This window comes from Clarias gariepinus, chromosome 4 (assembly GCF_024256425.1).
Source record: "Clarias gariepinus isolate MV-2021 ecotype Netherlands chromosome 4, CGAR_prim_01v2, whole genome shotgun sequence".
NCBI classification, from domain to species: Eukaryota; Metazoa; Chordata; class Actinopteri; order Siluriformes; family Clariidae; genus Clarias; species Clarias gariepinus.
The window spans coordinates 2948065-2957500 of record NC_071103.1 but is presented as its reverse complement, the minus strand read 5'-3'; the positions used below and the strand labels follow the sequence as shown (position 1 = coordinate 2957500).

Here is a 9436-nt window from a genome sequence, read left to right as displayed (position 1 = left end):
TGTGTGTGTGAGAGAGAGAGAGAGAGATAAAGGCTGAAATATGGGGTCGAGTGTGGCACTTAAGCAAGAGCAAGTATGGTCAGTGTCTCCTTACACCAGGAGGACTGTAAGCAATGACTCCATCTCTCTCTCACACACAGACACACACACACTAAACCTGCAACTCTTTCCTCTAAATCCTGCGCTCTGATTGGCTGGTCACGTCAGGTGACACTGCTCTGGCCATCCTGACCCTGACCTATCAATGCAGTGTGTGTGCGTGTGCAACAGCTGTCCAGTTTATGACTCACATTCAGAAATCCACACACACATTTTTCTTACTCATGTCTGATTCATTTATCCCATTTCACTATTCCAGCAGAATGAGGCTGCACCCCAAATGTCACACTTCCACCCTACGTAGTGCACCAGAGCATACTATGGAGGACACGGCAACACGGTCCGGACGTAACCTCGCTGGGTGGGAAGTGGGCGAAGCTTAGTTGAAACCTCACCCAATTGGAGGTCACAACACCCCTTCAAAAGTGTGGAGAAACGTGGTACATTTCGGACAGTTTATAGAAAACACAGCGTTCTAATCCCTACACAAGCACATGACACGGTATGAAGTAATGAGTGCTGTCTGGACGCATACATCGGTCAGAAACTGCCTCCTAACGGTGGATTCAGAGGCAGGACAGTGTCGAGTCATGTTCCAATCCATGCTGCTGTCTTAGGGGCCTTCGTCTCCTTGACTTTTGAATGCAGCACAGATAAACGTCCTTTTCTTTCCAATCATTCAGTGCAGACTGAAGCTCCGTTTCGACCAGCAAAGACACGCAAAGTAGTTCCCTGGGGTGTTAAGCTCAACGGCGAACTCCAAACTGCAGGGAGCGAAAGTGCTGGGTTTGAAAGGAACGAGGTGAAGGGAGCAAGTGAACGCCCGATCATGACTTCTCCGGACGTGGATATGCAAAATTTGTCATTGCACCTCGCTGGAGCGTGCGTCACCCCAGAAGAAGCGACAGGTTCCCAAGGTACTCATGTTACCAGGGTAACCCATGGATGAGAGGATGATGGTGATGTCGCTGCATAGGGAGGGAGTAGGGCATACACTTTAAAGTACACTGCAGAATAAGACGTAGCCTGACACTGCCCCTGTATGTCCAACAGGGAATCGTTTAGGATTCATTAAACAGAGACGACATTCTCCAACTGGAGTCACTTAGTAATCGAATAAATTATTTGGGGGAATCATTCAGCTGCTTAATCTATAGAAACAAAAGAAAGGTTTTGTCTATACATCGGTCAGAATTTACTCTTTCAACTATATCTTTATGTTTTATACATTGAAGAACCAGAAACTACAGAAACATTTGTATGAGTCTCTATGTCCGTCTCTGTACACAATGTCAGAATTATGCCAGTTTTGGGGTATTTGCCAAAAATTGACCCTGCACCATAAATAAAATCAACACATTGAGTAGGAGTGAAGTTAAGACAAGTTTTGTGCCAGATTATAAACCAATGTGGGCGTGTCTTAAATCGACCGCTCGAAAGAATTTACTGAATCTTTTGCAGTACTTAGATCTCTGTCTGAAGTTAAACCTGCACCATAAGTGAAATCTAAATATTGAGTAAAAGCGATGTTATGAACAATTTATTAATCTACCTTAAAATAATAATCTACTAATGCACTACTCACTAAATGTAAACAAACACCTGCACCAATAGATAATAAATTAGAAAAGCTAAACTGAATATTTTTAATGGGATTAGTTCATATTTTCACTAGTAGAAGTGAATTTTAAGTGAATTAGGCCTTTATTTGTCACATATACATTACTGCACTATGAAATTCTTTCTCCGTATATCCAAGCTTAACTGGGGTCAGAGTGCAGCGTCAGCCATGATACAGCACCCCTGGAGCAGGTAGGATTAAGGGCCTCGCTCAAGGGCCAAACAGCAACAAACTGGTGGAGCTGGGGCTCGAACCGACGACCTTCCAAATCAGTAACTTAGAGCCTTAGCCCCTCTGAGACACCACCGCTCCTTTAACACACTGGAACAAAACTCCATCTTATTTATGTATGTATGTGTGTGTGTGTGTGTGTGTGTGACTTAGAACTTTACACACCCTATACTGTATAGTGAACTAGATGTCCACTAACATCATGCACTACACTGAGAGTGCACCATTCCTCGTGAATCATCATTTAACGCAAACTAGATTATATCTAATCTAGTGATCCATTAGGGAGTCCTAAATCAACTAGGAACCTAGTAAAGAGTGATTTGTAACACAGCCCAGGATAAAATAGCGGAACAACGTTTCTTATAAAGTTAACTGTTGAGCTAAAAGAAATAAAATCAGAAAGCAGTTGGGCGAGTGAGTCGGATTTGCATAAATAAGTAGTAACTCTGTATGCCGTTAACGACCAGACTAATACGAACGAGTCGTGTTTTTATAAGATAAGCGTTAACCTTTCTGTCGCGCGCTAACTAGCTAACAAGCTAACTGTGTCACTGAGGAAGTTTAGTAGCGGTTTATCAGCGTTTGCTTCACGCGCGCGCCTGCACGACACACGCACGAGTGTACGTTTATTCAAAAAAAGTTTGAAAAAACGGTTAAAAATAACGGTCGCCTTACTTGCGTTGGTCGCGAGCCTCCGCGCAGCCGGTGATCCACTGCTGAAAAACCTGCCAAAAAGCGGTTAAATCTCAGTTATATTCCACAGAAGTGTCTTTAAGATGAAAAACAAACGGATCCTCGTGTTGTCCGGTAACGTTAAATCCTGGTTCGCTGTGAGTTTGCGGTTAATTTAACGGTTGCAGATTCGGTTCGCCGCCCGCCCACATCTCTGTCTCTCTCTCTAACTTACTGTCGCCCCCGAATGAAAGACTAATCTTTTTCTTTAACACGCACGCGGCATCCGGTGGCACGTGCTGGTAAGTAACGTTGAAAATTCACGTCTGAAACTTTAACCCAGTGTTCCGGTAACCTGTCGGTTCCTCCTGTCCAGATAACGGACCTTTAAAAAAGTTTTTTTTTCGCGTGGAGGAAGCGCGAGGGGCGTGGCTGGGGAATCGCGAGCGAGAGAGAGAGAGAGAGGACGGAGTGGCGGCGCGCGAGCGGAACTGGAGCGGGTGGGGCGGCTGAAGATGACGTCAGCGGTCATGGGAGACCCTAATGAATGGCTCTTTATTGGAGAAGGGTGTAACGTCATATCTGAATTCCAGATCATATCCCCATGGCACAGACTCAGTCATTATTATTATTATTATAATAATTATTATTATTTCAGTTTATTTCTGGTTTCTTTATTTTATTGTAATGGCCAGTACGGGGGGGGGGGGGGGTATATAATTAATTAATTATATACCACCAGTTCTGTCTCTTAAATGTAGAGTATTCAGGAGCTGTACCACCACACAGCTCCTGAATACTCTACGTTTAAGAGACAGAACTGGTGGTATATAATTAATTAATCACACAGGTTGTCGTTATTCTAAAATGTAGGGGTGTTAAAACAATATATTATGCAATCCATTCACACAAAGTGATGTCTTTGAACACCTTCATCAATCACAGCACCTGATTCTTGACTAAGTAAACACACACACTTTTTCCCTTGTACTTCTTTGGATTTATGTAAGCAAACAAACAGACAAATAAATAAATAACAAAAAAAGTAAGAAAATATGTTACAAATATATGAATGAATAAGTACATATATGCACTAAATAATTTTTACACCCATTCTGTAGGGTTTAGTTTTTTACATATATATATATATTTTTTATATATATATATAACAATAATTCCAGCACGGCAATAATACCCTATATGGACAAAAATATTGACCCAAACCTGTTATTATTGAATTCAGGTGTTTCTATCGGGATCCTTATTGAACACAGAGCCCTGACCTTAACACCATCAGCCTTTTGAATGAACTGGAGCTGAGATTATGAGCCAGACCTTCTCATCCAACATCAGTGACTGACCTAATAAATGCTCTTCAGAATGAAGGAGCACAAATTCCCACAGAGACACTCCAACATCTTGTGGAAGAGTGGAAGCCGTTATAACTGCGAAAGGGGGAACGACTCCATATTGAAATTTATGTATTTGGATACAAGGTTGTTGCAGGTTTGGCCAAATACTGTTGTCCATATAGTGTATCTTTATAATCAGGGCAAGCATAAAGTATGTTCCTGATTTTGAACAACATGACAAAACCTGTGGCAGGTACAAAGATGTGGTTTAATGCAAATTCTATATAAAAATGTGTAAACAGGTGAAGAGAGAGGGAGAGAGAGATTACTGTAAATGATTGTAATGCAACAATACTATAAAATGATACCTTCATATTAGTGTTTAGTGCATTTAGTGTTTAGTTTAGTTAGAACGGCCAAGAATATTATGTCTAATGAGTATGCTCGGTTTTATTCAAAAAATTATACATTCATAAAATATAAAGTAAATACAAGAATCTTCTCTTCTTTGTGTTTATCCGCTGTGTTGCACTAGCGCCACCTAATGGTATTAATCTCCCTCATCTTCCTTTCAGTCTAAATCCTCAGTCATGGTTTATGGTCCTGGGGTCTCAGGAGCGGCACAGAGGGGGTCACGTGCTACACACGCGCGGGTGTCTGTTACGTCATTCACTGACTGAGTTAGAGAGACACCCGGGGTTTCGGTGGTTTATTAAAACACTTTCCTTGTAAATTTTATTAATTTCCATGAGGTTTGGTCGAGTGCCAGTGCTTTCATGGTGGATTATTTCAAGAATTTATTTCGTTTCCGGCTGGTGGACCGTTCACTGCGCCCTCTGCTGTACGCGGCTGGAGCTGCAGCGATCGCGGCAGGACTTTATTATGCTTATAAAACTCATCACAAGTCCACGAGAGAGGCTGGTTACACCACGATCTACGAGGGTACATCTAATCTCTCTCCATATATAGATATATAGATACATAAAAAGCATTTTAGTTTGTTCATGCAGGTCCATGTGATGTTTTTAATAAATGTTTAATGTTTTTAAATAAATGTATTGATTGATTTTGTGTTTAAACCCAGAGAACTCAGCGCCCATGAAGGGTTCTTCATCAGACCCAAGCTTAAAGTCTTTGGAGGTGATCTCCAAACCACAATCACATGCTTGAACATACAAAGCCTGGATACACATAGATAAATACTATGAAAAAAAGAGATATGTGTGATACAATATGGCCAAGTTATTGTCAGTTTGGAGCAGGAGACTCAATTCAATTCAGTTTAATTTACATAACACTTTTAACACTGGTCATTGTCACAAAGCAGCTTTTCAGAATCAAAAGATTATTATGAAATAAGTATGTGTGAGAAAATATGCATAACTTCCACCTGGGTTAAACCTGCTCATACACCCTGGGTCACAGATAATGATTACTGAAGCTACGCTGTTTTGTTAAGAGATCTGGATCTGGACCTGTTTCAGTGTTTTTGGTGTCTGGTTATACAGGAAAATTCACAATACTGTTAACTCAACTTTGTAAAAATTGATTGTAGTCATGTCTGAATATGTGTAAAATTGAATAAATTGAACAAGCTTTGTTTGCTCCTTTAGGACTCGCTGGCTGAAGCTCAAAGGAGAAATGAGCAGGCGATGGAGAAAATTACTCAGCTTGAGGTGATGAACAACTTCCTGTTGTCCAAACTAATCGCTGTGCAACAGGAGATATCTGAGAGGAATAAGGTGTAAAGAGCTACTCGGGATAAGTGAAAAAAATCTGGAATCAACAGATTCTTTAAAAATCCTGTGAGGATCTGCAACGTCAGGGCTGAATGATTACACCAAAGATAAGTTTTTACCTCACCATGTTTGTGATTTGTTCATTTGAGTATTTTAAACATATTAGATATATATTTCTACAGTAAGAAATGAACAAATTTCAAAATCTGGTGTGAGCACTGATTAATAATAATCTAATATTCAGACTTATTTCAGATTCAGTTTTAGTCACATTATCTTTTTACTACACATTTTTATGAAGTTGAATTAAAGAGGCTTGTGGTAGATTTGAACATTGAGTACTAAAGTTTAAACCTCTTCCGCTTCATGGTTGTGTTTCAGGTGTGTGATCACGACTCAGAGTTTAATAATATCCTCAGGTTAAGTCTACGCGCAAGGTGTGACGTATTGAAGGTGAGTAAGATAATCAGGGATTTAGCAATATTTAGGAGTATTGTGAGACTCATGATGATTGTGCTGCATAAATAGTGGTGTCACACAGATGTGAAGATTAAGCACTAAAGTTTAACCTTCTGGCTGTTTAAGGATTTAAGGATTCATGATCTTCAAGCTGCATTAGATGTTGAGTAAGCTGAAGGTAAGAGGATGCTATGTCAATGGTGCTTTGTCCATGACCTCCTTTGTCTTCTTGCTGGCAATCACACTCACTCTCCCATTCACATCCACGGAGCTGAACTTTTACCGCTATACCACTGAGAGCATCCACACAAACGACATCTCAGTGTGGTACCGCAACTGCACTAACCGTAAACCGTAAAGCCTATCATAGGGTAGTAAAAATCGTCCATTGAATTTTTTTGGATAAGAGCAAAATGTATCCACCCCATTCATCCTACTCATTTATATAAACTACCGTTCAAAAGTTTGGGGTCACTTGCCAATTTCTTTGTTTTTGTTCAGTGATTTATTTTCTACATTCTACAACAATACTAGGAAATACTTCAAAACTATAAATTAACACATATGGATGGAATTAGGTATTTATGTAACAACAACAAAAACAACAATTAGTCTCATGAAGGCCATCCCAGGAGGGCGAGACCAAAACCTACCTCTGCCGCAGACGAGAAGTTCATTTAGAGTTATCAGCCTGAAAAATTACCAATTAACAGCACCTCAGATTAGAGGCGTTATGAAGTCTTTACAGAGCAGAAGTAGCAGAAACATCTCACCATTAACTGTTCAAAGGAGATTAATGCATTTTTTGGACGCCTTCAGCATTCCTTTACAATGTAGAAAGAAATAAAAATCAGGAACCATCATGGAGTTAGAAAGTGTTCTAAAACTTTTGAACAGTAGTGTATGTGCATACAATGTGTATAGAAAATAATTGCCCCCTTTAAAATAATCAAATGTTGTAGCTTTGCAGCCTGAAATGAAGACAGTTTTTATTTTATCCAGCTGTATTTACTAAGTGCAACTTTATAACACCAACATATCAGAAAACAATAGAAAAACAAATCATTTATAATTCTGCACGACAGATTAACACAGTGCCCCCTGTTACTTGGAGTAAGTTTTTCCTCTAGTTAAGTCATCACCGCTGGAGCTAGCTGTGGCTCTGAAAAATAAACACAGGACCTCACAGACATCTTCACACATGGATATTGAGAACTACATATTCATCTTACTTCGTAATAATCCGAAAAACATCTGTTTATTTCAGAGGTTCATGGCATAGATTGTGAAACTGGACAGAGCGTGGTCTCCAGATAATCACCAGCGGTGTGTTTAACACCTGGATCTTTTCTTACGCATATGCGCTTATGGAAAGACTTCAGAATCATTGTCTCCAAATCCAGCTGCTTCACAATCATGTGGGTGACTTCATGAGATGGATCAGGGCAGCTTGGATGCTTGTCAAGGCGCCCATGCGCTCTGTTTTAAGAGCCTATATCTTTGGCAAGGCCTCTCACCTCACTTTAGAGAATAATAACATGTGCTGAATAAAAATGTATTATTTAAATATTTTTATATAAATAACTGTTTTTTTTTATATAAATGTACATTCCAACTCCTAGTTGTTAATATTTGATTATGACACTATACACAGACACACACACACACACACACACACACACACACACCCCTGGTCGGCTTGCGCTGAATGGAACATTGGTGCTGGTCGACACTGTGTAAGTAAGTTGTATGTTACATCATTTATTTGCATAGACTGATCACCAGTTACATATCTTGTATTTACTCTACGCCTTCAATCAGCAAACCTCCTACTATCTCTGGATGCTCTTTCTAGGTGTTGATGGGCCTGTTCCCACACTTGTTCGAGAATCAGTGATGTTGGCATTCCATGGAAAAAGTGGAGGTTGATACCCCAGTTATTGTTAGACTTTTTTTGCTGCCCCTGTCGAGGGGTCGCCACAGCAGACCATCCAATCTGCACACAACTTGGCACCAGATGCCCTTCCTGATGCAGCCCTCCAATTTTATCCAGGCTTGGTGCCAGCAGTGGCAGTGGGTGCGACCAGTGTGGAAACTAAACCCAGGTCTTCCACATAACAGACGTGAAACCTACCATTGACCCACCAATTCCCCTAGAGGCTGATGGCTTTGGGAGTGGCATGTGTTAACCTGCTGGGAGAGTTCATAGGTTCTAACTCACACAGTGAGTAAAGGCCGCTCTAGCCGTTTAGCGCCTGTAGAACTGGAGCTGGCCTTGGTGCTGAACGTGTGATTTGTCCTTTGTCTCAATGCTAAGCTTGTGGATGAGTAAAGCCATTGGGTGTAGGCCGCCGTCACAGCGACACACACCCATGTGATTGTGGGAATGTGATTCAAGACAGCACTTTGTGAACAGCCAGGCCTTTCAGTATTTATCTTCTTTGGCTTAGCCACCTTGTGGAGGGTGTCAATGAATGTCTTCTGACCAATTGTTAAGTCAGAAATCTTCCACATGCATGTACTGAACTAAACTGAGAGCTACATGGTATTTTTACTGTATGAATAATAATTTAATTAAACTCGAAATTAAATATTATAACTATTTTTCATGGACTATAAGCCGTAATATTAAAAGTTGAATAAAAAAAAAAACACTGTACATTTAATGAATCTAGAATAGATATGAGAGTTTCACTTTTTAAATTCAATCACAAAAGAAAAGTCACTTTTTCCATGAATTTCTTTTTTAAATGCACTTTATATGCAGCCAGCGGTGTCATGTATTTATTTATATAATTTTTTTGAAGGGACGCAAGTCCTTTTCATTGTTATCTAAACTTTTAATCATGTATATTAATTTATTTGACTTTTTCATGCAACAATATCTCTGGTTATGCTTTTGTACATCTGTTTTAACTGGTAAGTTTATTATAATCATAATCATAATCATAATTTCATTAGTGATATGGTTAAAATTGTATTTATTGTAAAGACAGATTAGCTAAAACTTGTTTAAAAAAGGTACATAAAGAAAATTGTAACAATATGTAACCTAGCTTCTGTTTTTATTTACAGTATTTAACTCACTTCTCTACATAAAAAAAAAAATCTTCTCGTGTCCATGTCCTGTTGTAGGATAAATTTCAAGACAACAAGCTAATGTCAATCACTTATGAGTTCATCACTGATGCTAAAGACACTTATATTATTATAACATTCTGAAGCTTTTAGTAATTTACACATTTATTAAAGTCACACCG

The 9436-nt window shown here is 39.5% G+C and overlaps 1 protein-coding gene across 1 annotated transcript in view; it reads right to left on the bottom strand.

The window, feature by feature from the left end:
- The window catches only part of cers2b (ceramide synthase 2b), an 8721-nt gene extending 5622 nt beyond the window's left edge, over nucleotides 1-3099 (bottom strand). The window contains exon 1 of the mRNA XM_053494144.1: nucleotides 2630-3099. The gene's annotated coding sequence lies outside the window, so the exon portion shown is untranslated. The remainder of the gene's footprint in view (nucleotides 1-2629) is intronic.
- Between the last annotated feature and the right edge of the window lie 6337 nt (nucleotides 3100-9436).